The 18,325-nt window shown below is 42.5% G+C and overlaps 1 protein-coding gene and 1 long non-coding RNA gene across 6 annotated transcripts in view; one reads left to right on the top strand and one right to left on the bottom strand.

Annotated features, from left to right (window-relative positions):
• Positions 1 to 18,325, top strand: part of LOC138292399 (cyclic AMP-dependent transcription factor ATF-7-like) — a 679,599-nt gene that overhangs the window by 424,097 nt on the left and 237,177 nt on the right. The gene's annotated exons all lie outside the window — the stretch shown is intronic.
• Positions 1 to 18,325, bottom strand: part of LOC138292401 (uncharacterized) — a 70,194-nt gene that overhangs the window by 50,631 nt on the left and 1,238 nt on the right. The gene's annotated exons all lie outside the window — the stretch shown is intronic.

Below are 18,325 nucleotides of genomic sequence, written 5' to 3'. Positions count from 1 at the left end.
TTATTCTGATTTACCTTTTCTGAGCTACGTGCTAGATCCAATAATACTTGAAAGTGTAATAAGATCTAAGTTGAAAATACGTTTTTCGAGAGTAGGTACCTATTAAGAAGGTTTACTGAGCTTGGGAAAACCTCAGTCAGGTCCTTCATTGTTGTCAATCATGTTGAGAGCTCAGAACCTTACTTCTAGTGTTTAAATATCATCTACAAGCAAAATTTGTTGACCAGGATTAGAGTTGAATATGCTCACCATCTCTAAAGGATAGGCATTTGCTGCAAAACAAGATTTACACCCTGGTGAAAATTCAGCAATTGAAATGACACTGCATTTTATGTTTTTTGTAATTTTACTAGAACAGCTTGTACTAAATTGGTCGATTATTTGTTAATATGGCAAAACTGTACAGTTTGAGAGGAGTTTTTGTAATCTGAGGGGGCCTAGTCTAGTGGCTTGAGCTGCCAACCTTGAGTCCCTAAGTTGAATCCTGGCTTTAAAGCTTGACTTAATTCTGTGTTTCTAAGTAAATTATGTAACCTCCCCGTACCTAACAAATTATGTTTTCTACTTCTTACTTGATGCACATGTTCTTGATCGTCTTTCAACCCCTCACCTAATGAACAGCTTTCCGTTGCTCTTTTTGCACTAAATAAATGCCAAGGGATACATAAGTGTAAAAGTTACTATCCACTTTTACTTGCTTTGCTTGTTTGGCAATAGGATGTTTTCTAACTGTATAGAAAATTAGAATCTGCAATTTTTTTGTGTAGGTGGTATAGGTAGTTTACAGTACAAGGCATAGTCAGTAGAAGTACTCTATGTATTTCCACTAATAGTAGTTCAGAGACAGTTGTCAGGCAGCCATTGGCAAAACATTCTTTAAGTTGATCCTTCCTAGAATATGTCAAGAGCATTGCTTCACATCTGAAAGCCGGTGACCAGTCTTATTTCTGTATTGGGTTGATAAAGGCTCCCTGACAATAGAGATATTTAGAGGACATTGTAAGAAATGTGTTTAATATCTCTCATCACTGACCCCAGTGATGGCTAACTGGTGTTGCATTGGCTTCAGATGTTAAATGACTGTTCCCCTGTGAAAAGAGAATTAGCTGTATCCCCATTAATACAGTAAAAGCAAAATGCATCTTTAAAATCTGAAAATAGAGTTTAAAGAGAGCCATGGTGGCCCAAATGATTCATGCCTCAGCACTTGTAAGTCTTCAGTGTGCTGGAAAAAAACAGTAACACACAACCAAGAAGTGTGGGTGCTTGGCAGAAAGTTAAGAATTGTGCCAAGTTGTGGTTTGAGTGTAGGAGTGTGGCAGATAGGCACCATAGTCAAATCTGCCTGTGTTCACCAAGTTCTAACCTGGTTGTTTTTTTTTTATTTATCTTTGGTGAATCAGCTTATTATTTACTTTACCAGTGAAGTCTATGAGAAAGTCGATTTGATTAAAAAAAAAAAAAAAAAAAAATAACATACTTCAAACTAATGTATCTTTGGACTGCCACGCAGTATTGGTTCTTTTCTGCACTCCCCCTGGAGCAACCTTTAGCCCCGTAGATCTTCTGGGAACTCCAGCTGGACTTCCTCTAGTGCTGAAGGAGGACAGTGGACTACAACCAATTCTGGAGCTTCAGTTTCTGAATACCTTCCCTAAGAAGAATAAATGAAAAATGCTAACTTTAACCCAGGAGCTCTCTGCTCAGCACCCTCAGGATTAAAAGATATCTTTGGAGCTACAGGACTCATACATCCCATCCAACAACTCCATAGGCATTTACCTAATTTCCGTGTGGATTCAGGAACACATCCAGCACACTGTCCTTCTCCAAGTGTTCTTGAAAGCAGTGGAAGTTTTTGTGGTTCATTTTCACAGATTGAGAGCTCATGTATTCCTGTACCTCGATGATTAGCTTCAAAGGTGGGCTCACCACAGTTAATTGCAGGCGTGCCTGCCGACAGTCTCATTAGGGTTCTCGGTCAACAAGCTAAAATCCTACCTTTGGCCAGTGCAGAAGATTCCCTTTATAGGTCTTTCAAAGACTTTCTGCCCCACAGTGAGTCTTCAACATTCAGGTTATGATCTCGATATATGGACGCATTGCTGGGTTTCAGCCCTTATGACTATGAGGCTTCTTGGTCTCCTGGCCAAATATATTATTCTAGTGTCAAATGCACGTTGGTACATGCAATTCTGCAGTGGAAGCTCCACCTTAAATGGGGTCAGCACTGAGGTTGCTTTATGCACTATACCCCTTTGTCAGGCAGGCAGCCCAAGACCTTCAGTGGTGAATGATAGATGCCAGCTTGACTTACAGCAAGACTAAATCCCTTCACCATTCAAACATCATGGAGGTGATGGATGGATTGTCTGTGGGCTTGGGAGACTACTTGGTATCCGATGGAACAAAGGTAACACATTAATCTTGAGGAGCTGTGTGCCATCCAACTGGCCTCCAAAGCCTTCCTGTCTCCCATCAGGTTCAGAACAGTTTAGGTTCTGGCAAACAATGTGGCTCCAATTAGGTGGTGTGGGATCTGTGTTGTGCTTAAGAGCTCCAGGACTGTGACACTAACTGACATTCAGGACATTTTCCTGACTGTCAACCATCTGGCAAGATATCTGAATACCAGGGCAGACTAGCTCAGCAGATGTAATCTAGTATTATCTTCATCCAGAGGTAGTTGAACGGGTCTTTGCCCAGTCAGGCATGCCTCTGCTAGAGCTTTTTGTGCATAGAACATCCATCTCAGGGCCTCCTCCTGGGATATATGTTCGACATTTTGTTGAACTCATTTCTCCTGTGTTTCTGCCACTGCTTCCAAAAGTTCTGGAGAAGGTCAGGAGGGATTAAGTTCAATTCAGCCCTGAAATGGGATTGGTGAATCTGGTATTCTGACTTGTTGAGTCTGCACATCTGCCCTCCTCTTCATCTACCTCATGGGTGGATCTGTTGTCCTAACAGTGGGGCAGGGTTCCATAACCACAAGTGACACCTCCATATGTGGAACTTGAGCGGACCATCAAAAATTACCACACTTGATCAAAAAATGAACATCAAGAGTACAGTTTCCCCGATACTCATCCCAACTCTCAAACCAGTGACCTTAACAAGTGTGTTGACTTGATTACTACCTAGCCCTACACTGGACATCTGACTGGAAAACCAGCTAACCATGTCATCTAATGTGGCACACATAGCTTCTGCAGCCAGATCAACTCAGCACAATCTGTGATAAAAATAAAACATTTCTTTCTCCTTTGGACATGCTGGTTATCCTTTAGTAGTGCCTTATTTTGGCTTTGGCCATTCATCTCTGATTGTAGTGTCAAAAACCATGCGGAGCGTTAAAAAACAGTTTGTTACTCAACAGCAGACGTATCTCTGGTACAAATTTGACCATATAACCCCTGTTCTAAGAGAAACGCATGGGCTTCCCCTAGAAGCAAGAATTCAATTGAAAGCAGCATGCATTAATAACAAAGCATTTGATTAAAAAATGTCTGAATACCTGCACAATGACTTGTAGAGATCTAAGAGGTTAAAGGAGGAAATGTACTGTTCAGCTGGAAGCCAAGAAGTACTTGAATCACTGGACTACAAATTAGTCTTTCTTCGGGCTGCCCCAACTGTTTTTAATTTGTTGGCAAAAGCCATCAGATGCACTAAAAAAATCAAATCAGCATCTTTATCAGTTTCACCTGTATCATTAGCTCCTTCCTTGCAGCACGATTTGCTTCTTGACTACCTATCCTCTTACATTCATGTTCTATTAGATCAAATGTCCATTACCTCTTCTTCTGTTGGTTTTCTCTACAGATTTCCTCTCCAGTAGTTCAGCATAATAGATATAAGGATACACAAAGACTAGTGGGGTTCTTCTGTCACAATTTTTTTACCCATTTCCATTCTTTTGTCCTTTCTACAGTGATTGTTCTACCATGTCAGCACCAATCAACCACTAGTGTTTTACTTTCCTCCTTCCTCCCTTGTATTTTCTGCACTAAGCTCTTCTGACTATTTATTCTTGCCCTTTTAATTCTGTTGCTCTTCCGTGCTTTCTTCTTGTTCATCAAATATAGCCTGTTAGTCTCTTACCTCCTCTCCACTCTTCTATTATTTTAAACCTGCCTTTCCAATGCTATTGCACTTCCAAGCCCTCCTCTCCTTCAAATGAATGCAAAGTAATTTACTCATATTTTTCTTTGCCTTACATTTTAGCAGTCATTTTGTGTGTGAGCTCTAGCTGAAATGGATATGTTTGATTACTTCTGGAATTTAATTCCATTTGGTTTTCTTGTTCGTCATATGATTCTACCTAAGTAATATCTTTTTACCTTCATTTGTAAGGAAATGCCCCTTTTTGCATGAGCATCCCCAAAGTTTTGGACTGATTCTGTTGCTTTTTCAAATCTGAGCGTGCACTGAGGCCTGTTTACCAGACAACAGTGTCAGTGTTCTAACCCCTTACAAAGTATATGTTGAATTGGCTACCCCCAATTACCACAAGTTGATTTATCTATATTTCCATAGTATATGGTACTAAGGGCATGTGAAACAGTGTCCCCCACCCTTCCCCCTCTCGCCGCCCCCCTCCCCGAGGTCTGCATCCTGCATGGGACCAGATACAAAATGGCACACAGCCTTTCACTGCAGCCTGCAAGAGCAGTTTTAACTTGCTAGTTCGGCTTTGCCATTTAAACCAATGACAAAACCCCCACTTCCCTTAACAATACATGTAAACCTCCCATAAGGAAGGCCTATGGAGCCCTGAGACAGAGAGCTATATATTAAGTAGGAAATATGCTTTTTAATCTGTCCTGACAACAACACTTCCAAATTGTCGTTTTGCTGTGGAAAAGTTAATAGCCTCATTGGCTAACACAGAGTTACCAGGGAGTAGCCTCATTGGCTAAGAGTTACCAGCTGGCCACCTCAGACTGGCTAATTCTGAATGGGACTATTAAAATTGATACTTTAAGTTATCAAATGTATTGTGGCATTATACCCAACTTGATGCCGAAGTCGAATTTAGTGTCACTTTTATAGTAAAGCAACTTTTTAAGAGCTGCCACTCTGCAGCCCAGTTTGTCCAGTGGCCTCACACAGTTGCTGGCCACGAGACCGCTTTCTGCCCTCCAGAGGAGTATTGTGAACAACATCCAGGCTTAGGAACAATGGTAGCCTGGTACAGAGGGAGGTATTACCTCTGCCCTGCAGGAAACCACTGACGGTGTTAGCCCAAAAGGGGGAGCTTCGAAGGCAAAAACGCCTTTGGTGGGCGAGTGACAATTACACTCCTGAGAAGTTGCCCCTTTGTTCAGGTAGACAGGTTGGCGGCAGGAACAAAGGAAGGGAGGGAGCTGCTGCTGCTTTTCCTGTAGCTGTGTAACCCACAGATAGCCACACCTCTAGAGTGGGATACCAAGATCCTAACATCAAATGTAGGGTTCAGACATCTTGTGATTTGCCAAAGTAGTGCACTCTGGGATTACTAGGTGCCACATATAGCAGGAAGTCGTCACAGGGTGGGAGGGATCCTGGTAGCCCAGTGGCTACTGACCGCATCATCCATCCAGGGAACTTTCTGGGCATAAATATGGCACCCTGAGCCTCAGATCACGCCGGAACAGGAAAAAGGACTGAAGGGCTGCCGTTCTGATCCCTGGACTATGCAAGAGAGGCTTCACCGTATGCTGGACTACAGCTGCTTCAGCTTGGGCTAGGAAAGAGAGGTCTGTGCCTGTGGCTCCTGGCTCGAGGGAAAGATGATCCTGAGCCACTGACCAAAGAATTGACTTCAGGGGTCAGTCTGCTGGTCGCCTTGAAACCAGCACCAGCACTGTGAAAGCTGAAGAAGCCTCATCTGGCAAGTTGGTGGCCACATTCTTTGAATCGTCACCACCAGCTGCTGGGCGCCCCGAGTGACTGATCTTCGACGGCCAAAAGACGAGTCTGCCTGACCCAGGAGTGTTTTAGTCTGAATTGGTCACCCCCAGGGGACACAAGCCTCCACCAAAGATACTGAAGGACTTGCTGTGTACACCTAACAGTAGCACAGCAACAACTGGCTTTATACTGATTGAAAGAGGACTTTGAGGACCTCTGTGGCTAAAGTTGCCCCACCTCATCCATTGACTGGGGAGTAACAGCAAGGCCACCCCAGTCAACCGAACAGCTCAGATAGCATCCTGGAGCCTCCTCCATCTTTTGCCTCCTCAGCACCAGGACCACTCTATTAAATTCTATAGTGTTAATGCTCTAATATTCAGACAAAGTCTGATGAGCGCTTTGGTGGCCAGGTAACTGTCTAAATACTCCTTCGTGCCCGCCCTTCTCCCCGAGACGGATTTGGTCGCCCCAATCGGACTGGAGTAGCTTAACACAACTTTTTCAAACTTTCCAAAAGTTTCCAAACTTTACAGATGGCATTGCATGTTTGTGGTTGAACTGGGATTTACATTTCCTTTGAAAATCTTTATCTCCTGATCCCGCCAGTAGATTTTGCTAATCTTGAGCTCTAAAAATTCATTAAAATATAATCTATTTTTAGAAATTGCTGTCGGATTTCTTTTATGTTGTGCAACTTCCTTATTTCATTGTTTGGTGCTTCTAAATGCTTTACACTAGTTCCTTTGTTTAAGCCTTGCTGCTCCAGGCCACAGCTACCCATGTTGTGCTAAAGGTTTTGCAAACGAGCCTGATGGGACCCTAGACAGTTTTGCAAGTGTTTTACAAAGTAAGGATTCACAGTAAGGGTTCGTTTAATACACTCAAATCCTCACACTTATCTGTTTTGTTCTTGTAAATTGTTGATACCATATTGGTCATGCAGCGGAAAGTAAAAAGGTAAATAAAACCAGTTGAGTAGCTTTGACGTGCATTTCAAAGTGATGGATGTGATTTTGGGCCACATGTTGCTTGTCCACAAAGTCTTTCACTTTTGGCTAGTGGGAAAGTTTGCATCGTAGTTTGAGGTCTGCCTGGTCAGTTCACCAGAGTCGAAACTTTCGGATGTTCTTCCTTCTTAGAGTCACCGTGCAAGCGCTCTGACATATTCTAATCTCTCCAGGCTTTTAACCACACACACTCTTGCTATTCATTCGTTACTGTGCTTGTTTTAAATGCTTCATTTTTATTGATGCCTTTTGTGAAATGTCCCTCCTTTGTGTGTTGATTTCCCTCCGAGGCGATTTCACTAATTGAACATTTTTGGTGGCCATCACACCACGTCACGCTTCCTCCTGTTACAGTGTGTGATGCCCCCTTTTACGGTTTCGGTTTGCGTTTCATACCAGGCAAGATTCTTTCTAGACATTCATGCAGGGAACTAATAACTTGCGCGCTCACGCTAATGGCAGCCTTGTCGCTTTGAATTGACTTGCTAATGGCAACTGTTTTATTTTTCCATTTCAATATATGTGGCAAGAAAATTTCAGTTAGGAATTTACAACGCAAATAGCTCTAACTCGAGCAAATGCGAGATCCACTGCATTGCAGATGCTTGTTTTTTTCTGTTTTTGCCCAAGTAAGGCTTTGATATGAATAGCGTTAAAGACTACTTTCAGCCTTTCTGCATTTGCCTGATAAGTCCTCCCATTTCAAATCACCGATTGTGGTGTAGTGTTTTTTTAAAGCACTTACTTACATTTTACCCCTTTATTATGCTGCAGTGGGGCCTTGACTTATTGCTCAGTTTCTTAACGTGCATGCTTTTTTAAGCCATGCACAGTTGCTGTTTGAGGTTGCTAAACTTTAAGACCATATTCATAATTAAAATCACTTCTTTTTATGACATCAGTGAACTGCAGGTGATGTTAATGCAGCCTACTTATTCCCTGACAAATTGATAGTTAGACTCTACCATCCTTTCTTCCGAAAGTGATGTGCCCTTCCATGTAGGCCAGTTTCTCATACTCTGTACGACTAAGGAGTATGAATCATTCTCCATCTAAGACAGAGGTCTTCCAGTTGGGGGGCGCACCACTGTGGGGGTCCGTGGCCCCTAATGCCTCTGCAAGTACTTATAAATGCAAATGGCTAGGAAGCAATACCTTTGTTTATTTAGCGCTTATCCAGGCTGTCTTCATTTACAAGCAGCTCTAGAAGTGCATAAAAAGTATGGGAACTGTGATCTGTGCACCATGCAGTTGTGTGAAAATGAGTGTATTGACAGGGTCAAAGTGGCAAAAAAAGAGGAAAATATTCTGCAAGTATCTTGTTGCTTTTATCCTTCAGGTAATTGCATATAAAATAATGTACACTAATGCACTCACAGCTTGAATGAAAAATGAATGAATTTTATTGAGGGCACCAGGGATTATTATTTTTTTTTTTTTAATATTGAGGGGGTTCGACCCCTTAGGCGGGGGGGATGGGGGGGGATTGTTTTTAGGCCATTTCTGCCCCCCTTGGGGGCAGATAAGCCTATTTTTATTAGGCAAATCTGCCCCAAGGGGGGGCAGAAACCACTAGACACCAGGGTATTTTTTTTGCGACAATTTAAAAAAAGGTGAGAGACCCCTTAGGCAAGGGTCGTTCCTCTGGGGGGGCAAATTTCTTTTAGGCGGGGGCAGATCAGCCTACTTTTGTAAGGCTTATATGTCCCCCCCAGGGGGGCTGAAAGCCCACCTGACACCAGGTAGAAAAAAAAGAGGGTGGATGTATGGCCATACCCCCACCCCAGATAAATAGGGACAAAGTTGATCTGCCCACTGGTGGGAAGATGGGGAAGTTACCCCTGATCCACTCGGGGGGGTGGAGAAGGGGTCAAAAAGCCTACTAGATGCCGGGAAATTAAAAAGAAAATAGTGGGGTGGTTGCTACCAACCAGTATGGGTATGGTTATGCCCTCACCCCAACTAAGAGGGGTAACAGTCTTTCAGCTCTCCCACCGCACACTAAAAGATCTTATCCCAGCGGCAAGCAAGAGGACATTTGATTATTTGGGAGGGGGAGAGAAGGGGGCAAAAAGCCTACTAGATGCCAGGAAATTAAAAAGAAAAAAGAAAATAGTGGGGTGGTGGCTACCAACCAGTATGGGTATGGTTATGCCCTCACCCCAACTAAGGGGGGTAACAGTCTTTCAGCTCTCCCACCGCACACTAAAAGATCTTATCCCAGCGGCAAGCATGAGGACATTTGATTATTTTGGATTTTGGTTTTACATTTAGGCCATGAGAGCTTGTCTGACTTTCAAAATCGTCCCACTTGGAATGGTGAGGGCTGCACTTTTTGGACTTTGAGACGCTGCCATGTAGAAAAATCTACGAGACCTAGACACATCTGAAAACCCAAACATCTGGGTGAGTCCAGAGTGGTGTGCTTCACATGCACCCCGCACCATTTTCCTAACCACAATGCCCTGCAAAACTCCAACTTTGCTTAAAATCACACATTTTCCCCTCATTTTTGTAATGGAACCTTCTGGAATCTGCAGGAATCCACAAAATTCCTACCACCCAGTATAGTCGCATCTATACTGATCTAAATTCTGCCCCTTTTGTCGGCCTAAAAACATTTTTTTCCAAACTGCCTTTTTGGACCCGCTTTGGTTCCCCCTCATTTTCAACATGTTTTTGGCTCTTCCCTGTCACAGGCACTTGACCCATTTACACAAGTGAGGTATCCTTTTTATTGGGATACTGAGGGGCAGCACGTTGGGTGGTAGGAAATTTGTGCTGGTGCAGTAATCTCACACAGAAATGTGGGGAAAATTTGATTTTTATTTTTTTTAAGCTAAATTTGAGTTTGCTGGGGATTCTGGGTAAGAAAACACTGGGGGATCCACGCAAGTCACACCTCCCTGGACTCCCTCGGATGTCTAGTTTTCAGAAATGTCTGAGTTTGGTAGGTTTCCCTAGATGGCTGCTGAGCCCAGGACCAAAAAAGCAGCCCCCCCACTCCTCCCCACCCCCAACAAAAACAGGTTGTTTTGTATTTGATAATTTCATTGTGTCGACGTAGTGATTTGGGAGCATTTCTTGTTGCAGGCACTAGGCCTATCCACACAAATGATGTACAATGTTTATCGGGAGACTGGGGGGGAATGCTGGGTGGAAGGAAATGTGTGGCTCTTCTCAGATTCCAGAACTTTATGCCACCGAAATGTGAGGAAAGTGTTTTTTTTTGCCAAATTTTGAGGTTTGCAAAGGATTCTGGGTAACAGACCCTGGTGACAGCCCCACAAGTCACCCCATCTTGGATTCCCCTAGATGTCTAGTTTAACATTTTTTACAGGTTTGGTAGGTTTTCGTAGGTGCCGGCTGAGCTAGAGGCCAAAATCCACAGCTAGGCACTTTCCTAAAAAACATGTCCGATTTCAATGTAAAAATGTGATGTGTACATGTTGTGTTTCCTCTTGTGGGCATTAGGCCTACCCACACAAGTGAGGTACCATTTTTATTGTGTGACTTGGGGGAACACAGAATAGCAGAACAATTGTTATTGCCCCTTGTCTTTCTCTACATTTTTATTTTCCAAATCTAAGACAGTGTGTAAAAAAGACTTCTATTTGAGAAATGACCTGTAATTCACATGCTATTATGGGGACCCTGGAATTCAGAGATGTGCAAATAACTACTGCTTCTCAACGCCTTATCTTGTGCCCATTTTGGAAATACAAAGGTTTTCTTGATACCTATTTTTCACTCTTTATATTTCACCAAATGAATTGCTGCATACAAAGTTTACAACGAAAACCCATTGCAAGGTGCAGCTTCTTAATTGGCTCCGGGTACCTAGAGTTCTTGATGAACCTACAAGCCCTATATATCCCCACAACCAGAAGAGACCAGCAGACATAACGGTATATTGCTTTAAAAAATCTAAGATCGCAGGAATAATACGAGTAAAATGTGGAGAAAAATGGCTGCTTTTTTTACCTCAATTTCAATATATTTTTGTTTTTGTTTCAGCTGTTATTTTCTGTAGGAAAACCTTGTAGGATCTACACAAATGACCCCTTGTAGTATTTAGAATGTTGTCTACTTTTTAGAAATGTTTAGCTACCGGGATCCAGCATTGGTTTTGCACCCATTTGTGTCACTAACTGGAAGGAGGCTGAAAGCACAAAAAATAGGAAAAACAGAGTATGTCCCAGTAAAATGCCAAAATTGTGTTGAAAAATGTGGTTTTCTAATTCAAGTCTGCCTGTTCCTGTAAGCTGGTGATTTTAGCACTGCAAATCCCTTGTTGATGCTATTTTGAGGGGGAAAACCACAAGCCTTCTTCTGCAGCCCTTTTTCCTATTTATTTTTTTAAAAACTTAATTTTTGTTGTATTTTATCTAATTTTTTGGTCTCCTCCAGGGGAACCCACAAACTCTGGGTACCTCGAGAATCCCTAGGATGTTGGGGAAAAAAGAACACAAATTTGGAGTGGGTAGCTTATGTGGACTAAGTTATGAGGGACCAAGCGCGAAGTGCCTCAAGTAGCCAAAAAAGACTTGGCACCTGAGGGGGAAAAGACCTGGCAGCGAAGGGGTTAATACTCAATGCAGATGTCTGTGACTGAGTCCAAAGATGCACAGATTTGAATCAGAGTTGGCGCAGTGGAGACTAGTGACTTGCATATTTTTAGTACAAAGAGGACCCAGCCTGTGACAGAAAACCGTGGGAGTATGCAAGTCATTATTTTGAGATAGTGTTAGACATATAAGAAGCTAGGCTGCTACAAAATAATGTAGTGTTTGAGGTAAACAAAAAAAGGTGCTTTCAAAATATATATTTTAGCAATAAGTAATCAGATTGTACCTGGTACGAACATTTTTGTGACTTTGTTACCCATCTGATAACACCCCTAACGTACCTCTTAAAAAGAATAAATATCTGTCACTGTGAAGCTTTAAGTGACTGGTGAGAAGACCAGTTTCCTCTTTAGCTCTCTGTACCCCACTTCTGCCTCCCCTTACTTTCAGACAGAGACACCTTAAGGTCAGCATTAAACCTTAAGGGACAGCTGGTTTTGTTAAAGGTGAGTCCAGGGGGTGGCAGGGAGGAGGCCAACAGGGTTTCATTCAGATGCCCAGCCCTAATCATCTGGACTTCTGGGGCCTCAGAGTAATGGCCCAGGAGAAGGAAGCAAGACCCATTGATAGCATGCAGGATCTAGCCAAGAAGAATAGATGGACACAAATGGCTTCTTCAGAGAGATGTCCCCAAGGAAGGGGCATTATGGTTAGTTTTTTGCAAAGGGACATCACTGCCATTAGTGCAGTACGACTTGGAGCCAAGGGTGTAAGTGGTCACTGTACCCCAATTATGGCTGTCTTACTATGAAAAAGTGGAGTGGGGATGCCTTTGTCCCCGCTAGCATTAGAGCCCAACTCACCCTTACATTTTTTTTTTATACACAAAGTGGAAGGATGTAGCATTGGTGCTGCAGGTACAGTGGCACCAGGGCCCAGCACTATGAGGATCCACCACTTGAACCCCAGTCATGGCTGTTTCACTATTCTTCTTTGCTTCCATTGGGGTCCAGTGCACAGGTATAGCTTCAGTGATTCTAAGGGCCTCAGACCAGTAGCTCAAGGAAGAGAAATATTGAAGAAGAGGCACCTCAGTTTAGCCTTCAGGAGGCCATCAGTTTAGCCTTTAGACTAGAGAGATGACAGCAGAGACGGATGCGGCAAGATGGGAGCTCTGGTTTTATCAAAGGGTAGAGGAGACTTTGGAAGACAGTACCTATCATTGGTCAAGCAGGTGAAATGGCACTGCAGCACAATTATGACAGCCTTACATCAAAAGAAGGGCATGGGGGCTTAATTTCCTTTCTAGCATTAGGGACAAGGAGACCCTTGTGGGGGAAAAAGGGGGACAGCATGTGAAGAGTCTGGTTTAAGAAGAGTGATGGTTGGGCATTGTGGAAAAGAGGTGAAGAGGGCAGACATGATATCCTACTGCTCAGGGCCTCACATATCATTATTGCATCAGGTATAGTTGCATTGCGGCCCAGTAGTATGTGGGGCTAACAACAACCCAGTTACGAGGAGCAGTATTTTTAGGTCAATTACTGGTTTTGTTTTATGCATTTGTTGTTTTATGTCTCCTTTAGTGTGGATTATGAGCTACAAAAAAGTCCTTCTGAAATGATCTCAGAATTGCTGCCCCTGCATTCAGCCCTGTCCCTCCTGCTCCACCAATCCTTGCCATAAAAGTTTGGAGGTGGGTCTGACTTCAAAACAATTTGCTTACTAAGGCTCAGAGCAAAAACATTGGAAGATCTCTGCCCTAAGGAGGGGAGGCCCCAACGATTGAACCCCAAAAAGTGCCTTTAACTTGTTTAACAATCGGACTAAGAAGCTCAGGGTGGAGGACCAACTCTTTGTTGGATTTGTCATCCAAACAAGGGAAGAGCAGTTCAGGGACTGACCCTTTCTAAGTGGATAGTTCTCTGTTTTAAGATGGCCAAGAAAAAGCCTCCTGAGGGCCTGTCCTAAATTATAGTTCCAAAATCTGGCATAAAAGAAACCCTACTATGTCTGCTGACACGTTTTGGCCACTATCTAAATTTGTTGGTGCTTCATATAAATATATATTATTTTATGATACAGAGTTAGCTAGTGGTAAGACTCTTTAGTCTTTTCAGCAAGTACATTACAGAGATTGTGCATTTAAATACATAAGCATTTCAGAATGGAATAGGTCTCACATTTGCTTGAGTTAGAGCTATTGACATTGTATATTCATAACTGGACTTTTCTTGCCACATAAATTGGTCAACCCTGCATCATATTTTTTTCTTTTCCTGCCATATTATTCCAGTAGTCCTGCATATAACTAAAGCACTTTAATTTGCCTTCTTCCTCTATGTGCAGCAAAAAAATAGAAATGTTGTCATTAAGCATCTTAATTTAAATCTGCCATGCTAATTCCAGTAGAATACCACTGTCACCATCCAAACATCAGAGATGCTGACTGGCTGACACAATTTCCACAGAAAAGACACAAGACAGCCACAGAGGAGAAGTAAACTAAAAGAGTCACCCAAACATATCATGAGTGTTCAAACTGTCATAATGTAATAAGGATGTTAAGTTGGCCTGAAATATGGTCATATTTGTAATAAGGAGAGATTATTAAAACATATACAATTATCATATAAACCTTTATCAAAAATAAACGTTTTGTATTAGACTGTAATGCTCAAAACAGTCCCTGTAGGGCACCATAGCAAAAATATAATTTGTAGGAAACATGGTCATGAAGCCATATTTTTAGCCCCTAGAGAGGATAACCCCATGAAAAAAAACAGGAGAAAATAATGCAGTGTAACCATATACTTATCCCCTAGAAGGCATTTTTAGGACTAGGAGGCCTACTGCACTGATATTACAAACAAGGCCTTTAAAACAAAACTTCTCTCTGCTGTAAAACAAAAGAAAGCTTAAAAGACACTGAATGGTGGGAGGAGTTATTACTTTGGGGTCCCCACTAACCTAGTGTGGGTATGCAGAAATGATGTAGATTGAGTGTTTTGAAGGTGATCTCATTGTCCTAGGACCCACCAAAGGCTGAGTTACTAGAAAAATTGTTTTGTAAAAGTAGTGCCCTGCAAAGCATTATGGTGCGAGTTTTTGTGCCGCAGATATTATAGTATGTTGACTGCAATGCTCAGAACAGCCTCTAGGGGATGCCACAATAACAAAAGCATTTGGAAGAAACATGGTCATGTAACCATACCATCAGCCCTTTCAGAGCATAATCACATAAAATAAATGAGAGAAAGTAATGCAGCGTAACTATATATTTAGCCCCTAAAAGGCATAGTGCATTACACATTTCTAAGGCCAGCAGGACTAAGGCAACGATATTACAAACAAGACCCATTAAACACAATTTCTCTCAGCTGTTCCAACCATAAGAAAGCTTAAAAGGAGAATGAATGGTGAAAGGGGTTATTAATTTGGAGTCCCCACTAACATAGTGTGGGGACCGAGAAATGATGTTGACCGAAAGAGCACATTGTGGTCAAAGTTTAGAAGGTGGTCCCATTGTCCTAGGACCTCCACAGACTGAGTTATGAGCAAAAATGTTTTGTAAAAGTAATGTCCTTCAAAGCATTGTGGGACAATTTTCCGTGCCACAAATATTTTAACATGTTGATATGACAGCCTGTAGAGGACACCGCAATGAAAATAGCATATGTAAGAGATATGGTCATGGAACTATAGAACTAGCCCCTAGAGGGCATAACCCCACAAAAAGAAAATTGCAGTAAATAATGCAGAGCTACCACATATTTAGCCCCTAGAGAGGATAGTGCATTACACATTTTCAAGAATAGCAGTCCTATAGCAATGATATTACAAACAAGGCCCTTAAAACACAAGCTATACCGAACTGTAAAACAAAAATTCTAGCTATGAGAGAGCTTAAACAGACACTGAATGGTGGGAGGGATTATTATTTTGGGTTCCCCACTAACCTAGTGTGGGGACCCAAAGATGATGCAGACAGAAAGAGCACGTTGTTGTGAACATTTTGATGGTGGTCCTATTGTCCTACAACCACCACAGACTGAGTTTTGTAAAAGTAATGCCCTGCAAAGCATTATGGGGCGAGTTTCCTGAGTGCAGTGAATATTGTAATATTGGCTCTCCCGCTGTGCCGGAAGAGCCCCTTTCGCTTTGAGGATTTCTGTTTTATGTAAAGCATTTACCAATTTCAAGTGTTTTAAAGGGAGAGCCACAAGAAATTATTCTGATTAGGTAACTGTGAACAATATGACTAGCACTTCAATACCGCAGATCGAGTTCACGCTGTTGTGCCTGTTCACGCTGCGAGTGCCATGGCCGCCATGCAGCAGGAAGGGGAGAGACAAAAAAAACAGTTTGCCCAGTGAAGTATATCGGAAAATCATGAAATAATCCATGTAACCGGCGCAGTCTGCAAGTCGTGACGAAAACAGCCTCAAAGTGGGACAAACGTAAAGCATTTACCAATTGCATCAAGTGATTTTTGAAAGGCAAGCCAAGGAACTAATTAAAGTGATGGGCGTGGGTAAAATTCCACAACACTTACAACAGGTCAAATAGCTCCCACGCCTGACCTAAAAACAGTTTCAAAAGAACAGAAAAATAGAAAAAGCAGGTGGAGGAAAATATAGAGGATCATTAGAATAGTGTAAGTACCATCAGTTTATTTAAAATATACACTTGTTCTCAATTGGTAGTTTAAATTCTTGTTTTGTCAATATGTTTTGCTCCGCTCATTCCAATGCCTACACCAGTTTTATGTTTGTAGTACTTACTTTCAGTACCTGATAGGTTTATTATGGTTGAATAAAGAATTTCCCAACTATTGTAACAGAAAGTTTTAATCCCATTATGGACATGCATGGAGGCGAGGATTATGCTCCTCTTTCTTCACTTTCTTTATACAGCAGCCTTTAATAAACAACTACCTTTCCCAGAAAACCATAGGGAAAAAAACATCAGCACCAATCAGAAGACACCCATGTAATATAGTACTTCATCTCTTTCCACGCCCTCTTTCTTAGTGCGAGAGCTACAATCCACAGTCAAATCTACTTCCAACTTCGACTCATTTTTGCTTAGATGCGTGTTCCCTAATATATAAAATTTAACTCACTCAACAGCGTCTCTCTTAATATAAACATCAAATTCAGGTTGTATGCAACATCATTAGAAATAACCTACAGAACCCCTTGTGTATGTACAATTTCACCAAAAACATGACAGTAACCACTAAACATTATCTTTACAGGAAATCTACCCATACTTATCCGTAAGAGAAAAAACTTCCAATCTTCGTCACTCTTAAGAAAACATAACGGGGAGGGAACAAAATCAACCTTAATTGGCTGAAAATAATCCTCACCTCTGTGTCCTTAATAGAATTGAAATTTTACGTTACGTTAGTTAGGACATTTTTTATTCTATGTCCGGACAGGAGGTGAGGATTATGATCGTTCGAAGGTTATTTACAACCAAAGTAGCCATGTTAACTACAGATTTGAAATAAAATGTCTTAAATGTGAACTGTGATGACCAATTGGCCGTATTCACTATTTCTTCGAGGCGGGCCCACGACAAAAAAGATTTGGAAGCCATAGCACCTCATGTTGAGTGTGCGCCAAACATTGACGTGTCAATATCTGCCTCTTGCATGACATATTTTATCCAACGGGCTATGGTAGGAGAAGAAACCACCTTGAATGGCAATAGACTAGCCATTTGTTGACACCTGAGCACTGGACGTTGACCCCAATCCCTCTTTTCCACAAGAAAGATGTTGCTTACAAAACCAGATTGATTAAGGACGGAAGGCACTATCGTCCCTTTTTTTAAAGTTCTGTTACTCCAGGTTTATGAGAGTAGTCACACTTTTAGGGAAAAAAAAAAACAGAGAGTGAGGATAGCAGGCTTGAAAGGGGGTCCCATGAACTCCAGCCAAAAACCCTGGATTTTCTGAAGGGCCTACGCATCGGAACATCCCTCAAAATCTGCAAACCGAGCCAATCTTCCTCCCACTTTCAGTTGGGAAGAACAGAGAGTTCTTATCTTGTGCACATCCTTGGGCACGTCCACCTCCCATGCCCCCGCGTAAGCAATGGAATCGTTGGGAGGGGTAGAAGTTACCAAACTTTGCAGAGCCTTGGAAGCAAAGCAGATGAACGAGCGCCTCGTGCCACATCCTGCGTCAGCAAAAATCTTTGGGGTGTGTGTGGGTGTGCATTTGGGGGGGGAGGGGGAAGAGTGGGAGATGGGGGATCTAATCTTTTCAATAGATGCCGGGGCTTTATCCAATGAATTAAATGTGGCTGCAGACTTGCCTAGCTCCTTTATAAAGAGGTTCCTGAACAACTCTCCATGCGCCAAGCAGCCTGCTTCCGAAATCGCCAGGTCCCCAAGGCTTGGGGCCACTTTAATCAAGAGAGACCATTGTCTCTCCACAGGGAGCACACAATTTGCGTTGCCCAACAATAGTACTGCTCTCTTGGCCCAGCCAGACAGAACCTCAGGAGATATGAGCTCGATAGATTGCTTGGCTTCTTCAGCAATATCTCAAATGTTTATCGCCCCGTCAGATCCAACAGCTTATCTTGGCAAGACCGCCAAGAGCGATCTATGCCCTTCTTGGGGTCCCTAATATGCACTGTCAAGAAAGTAGCCATGCGCTCTTCAATCTCTGGAGTGAGGGCCACCTAGCCTTCCACGAAGGGGTGGGGACATTCTGCCTGCAGGCGGGCTCTGACGTCTTTGTCTAATGGTTTGCGAAGCGTCCCTGTCCCATAGGTCGCTACCTTCTCATTAGGAGACCACATGGAAGATCTAGGATAAAGGCGATCATCTGGGTCT

The sequence above is a fragment of the Pleurodeles waltl genome, chromosome 4_2, assembly GCF_031143425.1.
Source record: "Pleurodeles waltl isolate 20211129_DDA chromosome 4_2, aPleWal1.hap1.20221129, whole genome shotgun sequence".
NCBI classification, from domain to species: domain Eukaryota; kingdom Metazoa; phylum Chordata; class Amphibia; order Caudata; family Salamandridae; genus Pleurodeles; species Pleurodeles waltl.
The sequence above is the reverse complement of the archived record's forward strand: the minus strand, read 5'-3'. Positions and strand labels throughout refer to the sequence as shown.